At 42.7% G+C, this 14,407-nt stretch overlaps 1 long non-coding RNA gene across 2 annotated transcripts; it reads left to right on the forward strand.

Moving 5' to 3' along the window:
* The first annotated feature begins 217 nt into the window (after window positions 1–217).
* On the forward strand, window positions 218–13,494 carry LOC118210916. 2 transcript variants are annotated; one of them, XR_004761932.1, is made up of 3 exons: window positions 218–471; window positions 8,857–8,984; window positions 12,992–13,494. It is a non-coding gene; the product is annotated as an uncharacterized LOC118210916 (long non-coding RNA). The 2 variants fall into 2 exon arrangements; XR_004761931.1 differs by lacking the exon at window positions 12,992–13,494 and adding an exon at window positions 9,487–9,882 and having other exon boundaries at window positions 221–471.
* The last annotated feature ends 913 nt before the right edge of the window (window positions 13,495–14,407 follow it).

Consider the following 14,407-nt stretch of genomic DNA (forward strand, 5'->3'; position numbering starts at 1 on the left):
TGCATTGTGGAGGGGGGGCGCACTGTACAATGAGACATGTCATGCGTTAGAACTTTTTTAATACTTTTTAAATATTTACCTCTGTGTTTTCGGTAGATTCTGTGGTAATTTTGTAGTTCTGTGCAATTTTACATGCCTACAGCACATATACTTCCATCGCGGAAACAATCCATCCAGCGTACCCGCTTATCGTTCAGGGTTGCGGGGGTGCTGGAGCCTATCCCGGCGTGCATTGGGTGAGAGCTAGGAATACATCCTGGACAGGCCGCCAATCCATCGTAGGTCACACACACACCCATACCTATGGGCAATGTAGAGTCTACCTGCCTTCTAGAATATATTTGGACTGTGGAGGAAACCGGAGAACCGGACACGGGGAGAACCTGCAAACTCAGAAAGGTCCAGGACTTCTTGCTGTTAGGCGACAGTGCTGTCCACTGCACTACAGTGCCGCCCATTTGCGGAAACCAGGTGAGCAGAAAGTGCTTTAAATAGCGACGCTCATATTTTTTCTGTTGCTTTATTTATATTTTAGGTTACGTCTAGCCATTGACGTTTTCTAAATGTAACGTCCTAAGGGCGATAAATAAACAGTCCCTGAAATATCTGCAAACACTGGTCTTTGGTAATTAAAAAACTTTATTCCAATTATCCTAAATGTTGGCTAAACGTAAGCCTGCAGGTTCAGTAACGTTAGCTAGCTAGTTAATGCAGTGCGCTACCTGAAGGCTAGTTAGTTGGTAAGCCAGCCACGCTAGGAAGTCTGAAAACGCAGAGCCTCTTACGGAATTGGCTAGTAGCTGCAAACTAATTGCTTTGTGTTGAGCCAACTGCTAGTTTAAAAATGAAATCAATTTATTTTTGAAGTTTGCTCATGAAAACAGAATGCATACTTTAAAAATGGTTTTTTACAAGGTCCAACAACCCATCTTGCTCAGCATGTTTTTACGCATTGAGTTAACCATATCAACCAGTTTGTATAATTATTTTTAGTTAAGACAAATGGTACGTACTATTTATTTATTTGTTTGTTTATATTCTTTTCCATTCAACTCTGCTACAGCCATGTTTCTTATGATACACAGGAGGTAAAGGTTCTCCCACCGCCCAAATCGAATTCCAGTTTAACTGCCGTGTGCTGTGTGTTTTGCCCATCCCTGGATGCGGCTACATTGTGCAGCTTGTATGCACGGCCCCAAGAGCAAACACGTTTCCATTCTGAACTGTACTCAAGCTTCCGAGCCTTACTGTTCAAACATGCTCCTCCACCTCGTCTCTCTTAGAGTAACCCGTAAGCCCTTTCTTCTGCACTGCTGTCACTGCACATAAAACAAGCTTTTCAATGCACGGGTTATCATTCCTGAGAGAGAGATGATGATGTTCATAATCTGGCCATTATACTGTGCTGTACTCAGGATAAGGTGCTGTTACGGTCTTCTATCCTTGGACAGGGAAAAAAAAATGCTGTGACTAATTTGCAAAGAATGGAAAGAAATGTAAAATAAAAAAAATAGATAAAGCTATCATCTCAGCTGTTCACTCCCGTACTGCAAGTACAGCGTATTATGATTACCCTCAGCCCAGTATCACTGCGACCTTGGGATTATTTCAGCGTGAGCAGTGGAGAGGTAGCAACATGGCACGAGACACAAGGTTACCTGAAGGTAATCAGAATAGTAGATAAAACCCACTGGAGACCTTGAAAGTGGGGCTTACGCCTTAGGCGTGTGACACGCTCTATCACCGTTTGCTTCACATTCTGCAAGGTGGCCTGGGGAAAAGAGATTTTTTTTTCTGATCAAAATTTAGGGATTTTGTTCAAAAATTAAAAGGAAACTCAGCTATTTTGCCATTTACTTTTTTCAGTAATCCTTCAGCATGCGTAGCTGTGTGATTGGGCCTTGGAAATTGTGTTCAAAATGTACATTTTGCTGGGGGATAAAAGACATGACATAAAATGAACCTGAGAGAGCATGGAAAATGACTTCTGCTCCAAGCACGCGATCCTTGTCCTGATTGTGACATGGTTGATATAGTGTCGATGCATGGTATGTCAGACTGTTAAACTGAGGGCTGATCTGATAACATGCAGGGTTATACTTTCTCACAGAGTCATTGCTACTGGCCGCGTACTTGTTGCCCCTGCCTGGGTTGCGTTTGAGATCTATGGCCTGTTACGCATGTGACAGTGCAGCCCCCCCCCCCCCCCCCCCCCCCCCCCCCCCCCGAGGAGATCCATAAGGCGTGGAAACACCTGTGCAGGCTTCTGTTGGAAACACCTGTGCAGGCTTCTGTTGCCCAGTGGGGGAAGCTCGCACACAAGCCCCAACGTTACATAACAGCAGCGAACACGCATGGAAACTGGAGAGCATACCAAAGATGATGACGACTTCAAGGGGTGTGTGTCTGCTGGAGCTCGTGGAGATTGCCCCTGATGCCCTCCCCCGAGTTCCCGCCCCCCCGATCGCATCATTGGGGCGGTGTGCCACTAATACAAGCATGACCGAACCCCTGCAGCATGCTGTTTTTTGGATACTAGCTAGGACAACCCCCCCCCCCCCCAACTCCCACTGTAATTGCACAACCGGAACATTTATATAATTTACATCATTATCTGAACATCAAACCTCAAGTCATTATTTGGATCAGAAATCAAATAATTTCTCCTTCACAGAGCTTTGGTTACAGTGAATCGAAGCGTAGTGATGTTACAGATTTTTTGTAAACCTTCTTGCAGTGGCAGTTAGCCTATATGTGCGTCCTTACAGAGGCCTCTTGCCTTTGTCCCTGAGGGAAGCGATCTGTGCGATGAGTGATTAACGGTGGGCTGAGAGCCAAGCATTGAAGGCTTTTAAACGTGTCTTCTGTGCGACATTACATTGCCTAATATTCGTCTAGCAGATGCTGTTGTCCGGAGTGGCTTGCAGTGTAATCGAACGCAAGGGAATCTTCCCAGGTTATTAGGGTGGGCGGAGCCAGTTAGCGTTGGAGTCAGACCGCAGCATTGCTCCTGTGTGTTGCGTACTCGTTTGTGGTCGGTAGACCAGATAACGTGAAACCTGCAACATTGCGTAAGATCTGCTGAGGCTCGTGCTTCATGAGAAATGATGTGTCAGTAAATGTAGTCAAAGAAGAGTTACTGCTGTCAGAGAGCAGATACCTCTGCTTTGGCTGGGGGGGTGGGGGGGGGGGGTGTGGTCAGTGAATTGCGCTACCTTGTTCAACCTATTTTAAGCCTTGTGCAACATTAAGGAGGTGGGATGATGACAATTGGGGGTTGTGTTCTGAAACGGGAGACGTGGGCTGGGCTGTGCAAGGCGGACTTAGACATTTCTTTAGTTAGATTCATTCCTATAATAGTGTATTAGTGTGAGTATTTTGAGTGAGAATGACGGCAGATCATTGTCTAACTTCTGATATTTGTTTGGAGGTGTATCTGATCGTACTTTGACTGACCCTAATGCAAAGTGATATCAATATAGAAAAACAAAAGTTTTTGTCTCACTTCCCTGTTTCCGTGAATGACTGACTCATAGCATCTCACATGCCTAGAGGCACATGGTATAAGCTATTTAAAGGAAAGTGGTGATAATAAATTCAAACAATTCCCTGGCTAATGGTGATGCATGCATTATTAATATGTTGCCATAGACACACAAAACATAGTCCATTGCCTTGCAACTGATGAGGAACACAAAGTTTTTGAACCACAGCAGGAATTAAAGACTACACTGGCCAAATATATCCGCGTCTTTCATGCCTTAGCAAAGGACATGCTTCGGTTGAAGCTTTGAAAAAGAGTGTGGTTTTTTTTTGCGGAGCAGATGATTCCCTCTCCGTCGTCTCCCTCAAGCTGAAAGTTGTTTAAACTCCAATGGGCTTCTCTGATAAAAAAAAAGGAATATCTGGAAGAAAAGAATAACAGTCTCACTCGGCACAATGTGGAGGGCTAGTGCAAGTATTGACTTACAAGTCCCCAGGAAGATACGGTTGCAAAAATGAATCTGTGTTTTTGGTTTTGTTAAGGGTTTTAAATGTCTCTGCGCAAAAAAAAAAAAAGTGCTTCGCCCATTTCCCTCCCGTAAGGGAAAACAATAGTTGAACTCTGTCCCACGAGCTCCCTGACTGGGGCCTGATAACGCTGTATAAATCTTTCCTCCCTGTGCCGGGCGCTGGTCTTTCATTCCTGAAAGGACCACACTTCCAGCTTTACAGGAACACAGCACACCTCTTTCCCACACAGCTGAGTGCAAACAACGTGCCATTTATCTTACCGATGAGACAGAGCTGGTACAGAGGTTAGAGGTTTAGCACATACAGTAAACACTAAGAACTATTCTACGAGAGCGGTAAACGTGCTGGTCTTTTAAAGGCCGTTTTTATGGTTATGTCTCCAGGGTAGACACTTTTTCTGAAACTGAAAAATAAAATAAAATAAAATATATGTGACTTTGCTAAAACTATGCAACTTTTCCAAGAATTGCATGTAAGGCTGTAATGAGTATACAAGCACAGCTGGCTTTGCAGTGCTAACCCTCTTGGGCCATTAGCTTGTTATACGATCTGTGTGCCATGGCTTAAAGAAACAGAGTGGCTGAGTGGCAAAGTTGCTATGTGGGCAGAAATTTGTGGTTAAAGTGTATGGCAACAATAGCTTTTAGCCTGTCTCCACCGACTTCACAATTTTAAAAGACACAAATTGTGGTCGAGAGAGGGCACAGAAGGGAGGAGGGAGGAAGGAGGGGCAATGGAACCAGTCGGTAACATGTCATAGGCTCATCGGCGGAGCCAGCGAGAGGAAAACAACACTTGTATCTCCATCCCGCACTTAAATTGCACCTGTAGTGTTACCTTGATGCTGTAGCTGTCATGCCTCTTTCTAGTTTGACTTGCCATAACTTTCTGACCAATGGGCTATGCTTATTGTGTGAACTTGAGTTTTACACGGCACTGTAGGTAAAAATGAAAGGCTAACACTGGCTCTTAAGAGAACACAAACTCATTTCTGATGTTTTGACCGACCGCCTTCATCAGATAACAAAAAATAAGGGAAATCCTGTCTGTGTACAGTACATGCACCACACAGTACAAACAGCAGCTAATGAGAGCGTGGGAGGAAAATGCTTCCAGCCAATTAGTCCGCAGGAATGAAAGACATACTGGATTTTGATTGGCCCATGAGTAGATGCAGAGATGACTGGACCGCGGTAGAAAACTGGTAGAACCTCCAAAGTGAAAACAACCACGTGAAACCTTGGGGCCAAAACAGGAGAGGGGAACCCCATCACTCGAACAAGCGTGGCGAAAGAATAGGAAAGCTGCATAGCTTCTGTTGTGACGAGGCTGTGGACGGCTGGTTTACCCTTGGGAGGAACAACAAAGGGGGTTCAAGAGTGTCATCCTGGTTCCTGAAAAAAAAAACGTGAAAATAGGACGTGGCAATTTACGTGTTGTTGTTTTTTATTTATTTTTTATTTAAGTGAACGCAGAAAGAGGGTGAGAAGGTGATAATTGAAAAGAAAGGAGTGAAAAGAAGCTGTCGAGTGGGAGCTGTCAAATCAATGACGTGTTTCAGTTGCCGTTTCCGATCCCTTGTCTTGCTGTTCAGTGAAAGACGATGACCGATGCCTAGCATCAGCGTAAAAGCACGTCACATAACGGTGTAAATCTGTATTACTCCAGACTAGAGAGATTTGTAAGACAGGTAGATCAATGCTGTTGCACTTGAGAAAGATGCTTAAATAGCCTTAGTAACGTATCCTGTTATATCAATTATAAATGAAAAGTAAAAAAAAAAAAAATAATAAAAATTAAGCTGTGTAAACTGCACCAGGCAACAAGGCCATCTGCTGAATATGTGAGTTCATAACTTTCATAATCGTAATCATCTGGAGCGGTATCATCGGTTTAGGGTTTGGGTTTCTCCTCTCTGCCTCGGTATTGTACATTCACAGTTAAGTGCTTCCTGTTAGGCTATGGGGCCCTGTGTTCACTCTTCACTGGAAGAACATCATAACTCGCAGCCCGTAACACCCCTGCTCATAGACATGCTTAATGAGAAAAGAAAACAGAAAAAACACCGTCCTGGAGGGATGAAAACCATTTAATAGGTGCTCGTTAGCGCTGTTTGGCTGCAAAACGGATTGGTTTTTATTTTTATGCATGCGTTTCTCTCTCATTATAGCTGCAGTACCCCAACTGCTACGCAGCGATTCAAACCTTTGCTGTAAATACCGGCTGGTGTTGGTTTGATTTGCAGATTAGTTATATGCCGACCCACCTCCAAAGTATGCCGCACTGAAAGCGCGAAAGATCCCCTTCAGGCGCCGTAAACTCAAGCTATTGTTTTCGCTTTTTACGTTTCAAAACTGTTCCTAATTTGCGCCTCGGTTTGGTTTTTTCTTTGTTTGTTTTTTTGTCTCGTGGCCCCCGCCTTGGAATTTCTCAGAATGTGATGTTTAAATGGCTCCCCGCAGGCTTCTCTGCTCTGATGTGTGTTCAGCCATATGTCATGTTTGACGCAGTTCTGCATTTTGGCAAACAACACACAAAAAACACTTTTAATTGAAAAGGAAACTAGCTGGCAATTCAGTGGCTTGAAATGTAACTCTTTATCAATTCACACTACAGTTTAGTGTGGTTAACATAAGCATAAGCTATAAGTATGCAAGAAAATGTTAATGGTATATATATTTATGCATGTATCATGTGCATATATGGGGTGTGTGTGTGTCTTTACTCACATTGCAGTTTGTGAGTATTTGGACAGTGACACAATTTGTCATTTTGGCTCTGTACTCCTGCATTTCAGATGAGACGAAGGGATGAAATGAATCAGTGAAACAAAGGACTGTAGTTCCTCCGTGGTTCAGCCAGTATGGATTTAAATACTCTCAAATTAAACCTGACAGTCTGCGCTTTAACCTCATTTTCATTGTTTCGTTTAAAATACAGTGTGGTGGAGTACAGACCCGAACTATAAAAACTGTGTCACTGTCCAAATACTTATGGACTGCACTGTATATGTATGTATGTGCAATGTTGTGTCTGTGTGCATACATACACACACACCCACACACACATACACACACATAATGTTTCTGCATGTATTTTACCGGGAGGGTTCTGTAATTTGTGGTGGAACCTCAGAAACAGTTGGCCTTCTCCGGATCCGGCTGCAGCTGGATGTTATGAGACTTGTTTTGCGGCCTGAGAGGAATGAGGTCGGAAACAGCGGAGGCAGAAAAAATAAAAAGGAAAAAAAAAAACATTCCAGCTGCTTTCATTAAAGCTGGTTTTGCCTCATCACTGTTATTACCACCGCTGCCTTCAGAGGAATGGCGCGAGCAGAATGCTCTGTCCGGGCGAAGCGTGTCTCGCTCCACATATCCCCAGTCTGTCCGAGGCCTTGTGTAAACCAAGGGTGCACAGACCCAACCCCCACCCCCACCAGCACCGCCACAGGGGAAACCAAGGACAAACCAGGGTACGGCTCTTTATCCCCGCCCCCCCACATCACATCACTTCCTTCAGAAGAAAGAATACCAAGCTACTGCCGCAGGAAATGGAAGCCACACCGTCTTGTCTTTTCCGGCTCTCGTTTACATACAATGAGGGCGTGTCTCCAGGGGTCACACAAAGGGGAGGAAAAAAGGGTCCTTCCATCGCACGGGCTGAGGAATCAAAACTTCTTACCACAGAAGACTTCCAGGCAGGCACAATCGATGTGAGGTTATTACTGTCTCATAAATGATTAAATAAATAATGTGAACCTTGCACAAATAAAATGAGATTCACAAATATTTTTATCTTACAAACAAAATAATTGGTTCACGAATAAACATAATTGTTTACAAATATTTTTTTCACTCACAAAGAAATCTTTCCTAAACAGACAAGTGGCAAGAAATTATAGGTATTTCTTGCCATGCATTTTTAAAACTTTTGTTCGAGAAAAGATTTACCAATGAATGGGCATTCATTTGGCAGTGATGTGCATTTATGCATCAACTGGCCTGTATGAGATAGCTGCCATTCATTTGTGGATGTTTCAGACATTCCTCAGTAATATGTGCAAATTTATCAAATAGGTTTTTTTTTTTTTTTTACACCACTGAGTCTAGCCAATCCAGTTTTACTACCTCTGTTTGTGAACATTATTCTGACCAATCACATCTTGTATACACTCACTTCGACCAATCATGATATGTACTGCAGACACATCCCAGGAGGCTTACAGTAATGTATATTTTAAAGAGGTTCATATTAGATACATACATATATGTATTCACATGACAGGTTGTGCTTTTTATTATGTTCCATTCTAAGTATTTAGAGGTGCAGCGGATTCCCCAGGGGAATGTAATATGATGTCTGTCTTTGGGATGGAAGCCGATCACTCTGCTTGTGGTAAATATGATTAATGGTCATTATGTAGTCACAGCGTAACAGCGCCAGGTACATCCCCCCAGATACATAGAGTCCTGTATGAATTATCTTGAACGTTTCCTCTGTAACTATTCCCAGATGTCAGCAGACTTATGTTAATAGACATTTAATTGCCTGGGCTGAGCCGTTGTGTGTCTGCCTGCGTTAGCGTATAACGTTAGGAGATGGAATTATGCTGTCTGTTGGTGACATTCAGGAATTATGTGTTGCGAAATATAGAGTAATATTTTCAGAAGCGCAGCCAAGCTTGGTGAACTGTGTTCTTTATGGCTCCAATGTATGTGGCTGACAGTGAGTATCTTAAACTGACTGATTCGTGCCAAAGATATCATGGAAATGTACGGTGCATTTATCTGTGGAAATAGGTAAGCAGTTTTATTACATTGCTTTCATTTCTGCTTTCCTCAGACTGACCGCATTCTTCCACAAACCCAGAGTCTCCTGGCCAGAGGAACGTGAGCTAAACCGCCTGACCACCTGCTCCCTGCGCGGCGGCCAACGCAAACAGCATCCACAGGAAGCAGCTTCAGCCTCAGGTGTGTTATGGGCGCGCTGCAGACAGAGCGTGTGCGGGTCAGCCTCAGTCAGGCCAGTGACCGCTGAGGCTGACATCTTCACCTGGAGCATTTCTGGGGTCACACAGCGAGATGTACATTCCTGATTTAGTCTGAAACATCCACCTCAAGACATCCTGAAAATATAGTTCATTTCTGTGTTGTGTTATTCACTAATCCTGTTAGGAAATCAATGCATAGATAGCACCGTGGGTTAGTAGGGGTTGCCCTGACTTATTCCACTTATGCTATCAAGATTGAGGCTGTAGGATAGGTGAATGAAGTGGGGTGAGTAAACCTAACTGATCTAGTAAATTAATCGGGATGGATAAGCTAATTTGGTTGGTACAGGGAATTAGGGTAGGTCAGTTGGAATGTGTAAGTAAATTGGAAAGTGTACGTGAATTTGTATTATATTTCTCAATAATATTTCATGCATGTGGTAACACTGTATGTTGCTATATTATCTTGTTATTTGCCAAAGTGTGAAATATTCCAAGAGGATCAACTTGACTGAATTTCCTGAACTGCTCTGGCTCTCTCAAACCACTCCAGCTGGGCCCCTACAAGACGCTCATTCATTTGTTATTTGCTTAGCCTGCTCAGGCCAGCTCTCGTGTTTTTCGTGATATAGTTTTATTTTTGTGCTGGTGCAATGGAATCAAGGGACCACTCTCTTAAGATATCTCAAATTAATATTCCTCCTTGAAGTCTAATATAAAGTTTGGCAGGCATACATATCTCTGACTCAGCTTACTCATGTGGAGAGAGTACTGAATGCAAGTTTAACAGATGTTGTATTGCACTCATAACCATGCTGGGCTGTACTGTAACTGTCATATTGATTTAAATTAGATATTAATAAATAAAATGAAGTGTAAATCAATAAGTGTAAAACTAGCGTGCTGATTCTAGGCTTAAAAAGCATGATGGCTGATCATGAAATGATCACCACAATGGTTATAACAACAACAAACACACACATGCACAAACAGAACGGGTGCAGTCATTTCTGAGCACTTTTTATTCAGCTCGGTTTCGCGCACTGATTCTGCAATGTCGCCTAGGAATAGAGTCCCCCACCCTGATATTCCATTTCTCCAAGCAGTCGTTATTCTCGCAGTCACACCATTATTACTTAATACTTCATTTATTCTGTCCTGTTCAGTCAGCACACGTGTATTGTAAAGACGTGAAGGGGGAAAGGACCTAGGGAGAACACTGCAGCTGGATGTTCATTCCAGCTGTACTGTAAGCACAGAGTGTCTCATTTCTGTTTGAACTTGGCAGACGCTCCCTGCCAAACTCGTCCGCCAGAAAAAAAAAATCATTTACTTTATTCCCCATCCCAGCTATTCGGTCATTTGGTTTAAAACCTGACACTCGTGCTTTAAAGACAATCTCTGATCAGGGCTGGTTTCCAAAGCTTCTCCCACTGTTTTCTCTGAAACTCCTATCCACTCGTTCTCCCATTTAGGCGATTTTGAGCAGGAAAGTCATTAGCCTGGAATTTACGACCCTGTTTTCTGTGTGTATCCGCAAACCATGTCTCCTAAATAAAGGCATGATAAAATAATATGATACTGCCTCTCTCTCTCTACGATGGTTATTCCAGATGACCACGAATAAAAGAATGAACCTTTGAGAGAAGTCTCGCAGGAGGGAAAGAGTATACGTTTTCATGGGAATGGTAGTGCTTTAGCCAGATTTTTATCTGAGCCCTTCAAAAGGAATAGTGAACAGAGGGGATTGTTTAGGGCACTAAGACATGTCCAGAGCCCTTTGATGGCTTATAATGGAGAAAAAGTTTACAGCTATTATCCACTTAACCTCCAGGTGTTGTGTAACACCAGGGGACCAGTTAGCTAAAAACAAAAGGGGAATTTTACATTTAAGAGCTCTCTTTGGGATTACATTTTACATCCACTCTGCTTTTCTGAACATTAAAACTTTGTGTATTGCTTAGCATTTAGGTATGGTTCCCAGTTGCCACATTACAAATGGCAAATTGTGAATTTGTGCACAGAGCCATTGGCTTAAATTCAACATCAAAAAAACATCAATGATAAAGAAAAGTATTGTTTGGATTGGAAGAAAGAATTATTTTGAATTCATTTGTAAGATGAACATACTGTGCCTTGAATACTTTTTCTCATACCAAATTCGTTTCTTACACAAATCATCTGCCATCTTCTAGACTCCATACCCACAAAACTATGAAGGGAACTGACACCTGTAATTTCCCCCTTAGTTGCTCAATCGACCAAATTTAATTGATAATTTGATTCAGATGATTGAACACAGCCAAGCTGGATTGCAGCCAGGCCTGCTGAATCTAAACTTCACTCATATTGAATCTTACCAATCAGAGTGAAGTAGTCGCCACAAAGTTTCTTCAAACACACACTGCCACAATCAAAGTAGCAGTCTGGAAAGGGTTACAAAGCCATTTTAAGGCTCTGCGACTCACAGTGAGTTATATCAAAATGGAAACATTATCTCCAAATTGAAACACTTGAAACAGTGGTGAATCTTCCCAGGAGTGGCCGGCCTGCCAAAAAATTTTCAAGGGCGCAGTGATAACAAGTCACAAAAGATCCCAGAAGAACACCCAAAGAACTGTAAGCCTCTCTAGCCTCAGCCGTCGTCAGTGTTCATGACTCCACAATAAGAAAGAGACCGGCCAAATATGGGATTCATGGGAGCGTAGCAAGGCAGAAACCACTGCCAAACAAAGACTTTTGGGATAATGATCTATGGTCAAAAGTGGCACTTTTTGGACGACACTGACCCTATTTTATCTGCCGTAAAGCAAATACAACATTTCACAGTGAGGACATCATGCCAACAGTCAAACATGGTGCTGATAGTGTGATAGAGTGGTGATGCTTTGCTGCCTCTGGACCTTGATGGCTTGCCATTATTTAATTCTGCTCTGTACCAGAAAATTCTTTAGGACAATGTCTAATCGTCTGTCCATGAGCTGAAGCTCGTAATTGTGTCATGCAGCAAGATGATGATCCTAGACACAAAAGCAAGTCCACACCTGAGTGGCTGAAAAGAAAGTGTTAAAGTTTTGGAGTGGCTTGACAAAGTCCTGACTTGAACCCAGCAGAGATGCAGTAGCAGGTCCTGAAATGAGCAGTTCATGCTCCAAATCCTACTATTTAAACCAACCTACTATTTGTCTGAATTAAAGCAGTTCTGCCAAGAACAGTGGGCTAAAATTCCTCCACAGCAATGTGAAAGACTGATATCAAATTTTTGGAAGCGTTTGGTTGCAGTTATTGCTGTTAAGTTTAAAGGGGCAATTCCTTTTTTGATGGGTAATATGGGTACTTGATAACGTTTTCCACAAACTGAATGAAATAATAATTTACAAAATGTGCTTTATTTACTCAGTTTGTCTTTGTCTAATATTACATTTCATGTAAAGATCTAAAACCATTCAGTGTGACAAATATGTAATAATAGAGGAAATCCACTGAGACTGTTACTAGCACCATTGGTTGCCCTTTAAATTTAGAATAAACTACAAGTATCTTCTAACTTGTAAGCCTTTAAATGGTCTTGCTCCTAAATATCTTTGTGAATTACGTATCCTTTTCTCTCCACTACGGTTGCTATGTTCACAGGGTGCTGGCCATGTGACATTTTCAAGAATAATTAAAATTTTGGATGTCACACACACAGTTTTTGGGTTTAGGTCTTTTTTAGTCACTCCTGAAGTTAAAGATGTGTGGGACGGGTCGATCAGTATCATAGTGCTGCCAGTGCTATTGCCCTGTGAGTGCATTCGAGTTCTCTGGCTTGCTCATCTGTGCTGTAGCGTGGGTGCTGTCAGTCCAGCATCACACTTGTGTTGGTTTTACACCCCTTTCTCTCGTTCTAATCCTTTCAGTATGCTGCCGTAGCCTAGCACCCTGCAGCTTTTCCGTATTACTCTCCACACGCACATTACCCCTATCTCTCTGTTCTCTCCCCTCCAGCTTCCTGCCCTTTCCGCCACTCTGAGTTCCCAATCTGCTCCAGCCCTGACCCTCTTCTGGTTCAAGCTCATACCTTGACCTGGAGGCTGAGGCATATCGCCTTGCTCTCGTGACCTGCATATTAATGTACACTTCTTTGCTTGGTCTGTCTATTTTACCAGCTAGTTTAACATCTCTGCCCAACCATTATGATTATTTGCTGTTATCTTCGTATTCGTTTTTAGCCTAAATTGAGCTACTGACACTGTGCCAGCCAGTAGAGGATGTGCTGCTCTTCTGTAGTTGGGTTCCTCCCCGTAAACTGTCTTCCCACTCCAAATTATTTTTTTTTGTGTGTTTTGTTCTGTTTTTTTGGGCATTCAGGCTCAGTCTCTCCCCATTTTGTTCATGCTTGTTTTCATGTAAAGCGTCTCTTTGACTGTCTCTATAAAAAGCAAAAATAGTACTGTTATACAAAAGACTGAACTGTACTGAATTTAATTAGGAAATGATAGTCTCGGATATGAAATCATTTTTGGCACACTTATTGCATGATTTTATAATAAATGTGCCAGTCAGCATTTTGGACAGACCACAAAGGTGCTTTTCTTACATAGTGTAGCCTGTGTGCAGTACTTAAACCAAACTCAGCCAGGGTAAACCATTTCTAGATGGGTTAAGTGAAGGTGTGTTCATGATTAAGAACTAACTCATTAATTTAAATCATTTTAACTGGTGAGAAATTCCACATGAAAGGAAATCGCACCCACAGACATGAATGCTGAACATGAAGTCTTATTTTTAACAGCGATTTGGGTTCCTCTGGAGCCAAGTTCGAGGATTCAGAACTGAAGCTGCCAATGAAAATTGTTCCCTTTTTTCCCCCAGAAACAGTGCGAGGCTGTATCTTGTTTCTGGATGCAAACAGAAGGCATTGTTTTGTTTTTTTAAAATGTCATATGTATCCATTTTCCGTTGACCCCTGGAGAGTGGGAGGGCGAGAGGACCCCAGCACCGCCGGCACTTAAGGGTGGAGGTTCTGTGGAAGGGCCTGGAACCTTCTTCACCCTGCCCGCTTCCTCAAACGGCGCTGCAGCATGATTGATGACGCTAATAATGAACGAAGGCCCAGGCTTGCGCTCGCGCACATAAATACAGGCGCACGTACAACAGCAACAATCGTCAAAACGGCTATTCAGCGCTCGCTGCTGCCCTCCCCTCGCTGGTCTTACAGACTGGAAGCAATGCCATAGCATTAATAGGCAATAAGCATATGGCTATACGGCCACGTGTGAGAGAACGGGGTTGTCAGTTGTTGACAATCAAAGAGTCTGATGGAGATATATAGTCCTTCTATTTTTGGTATAAAGTCTATTTTTATGATCTGCTTGTCTTTGTGCGGTCTGACCCAAATTCTTTTAATCACGGGCGTATCTT

The sequence above is a fragment of the Anguilla anguilla genome, chromosome 13, assembly GCF_013347855.1.
Source record: "Anguilla anguilla isolate fAngAng1 chromosome 13, fAngAng1.pri, whole genome shotgun sequence".
NCBI classification, from domain to species: Eukaryota; Metazoa; Chordata; class Actinopteri; order Anguilliformes; family Anguillidae; genus Anguilla; species Anguilla anguilla.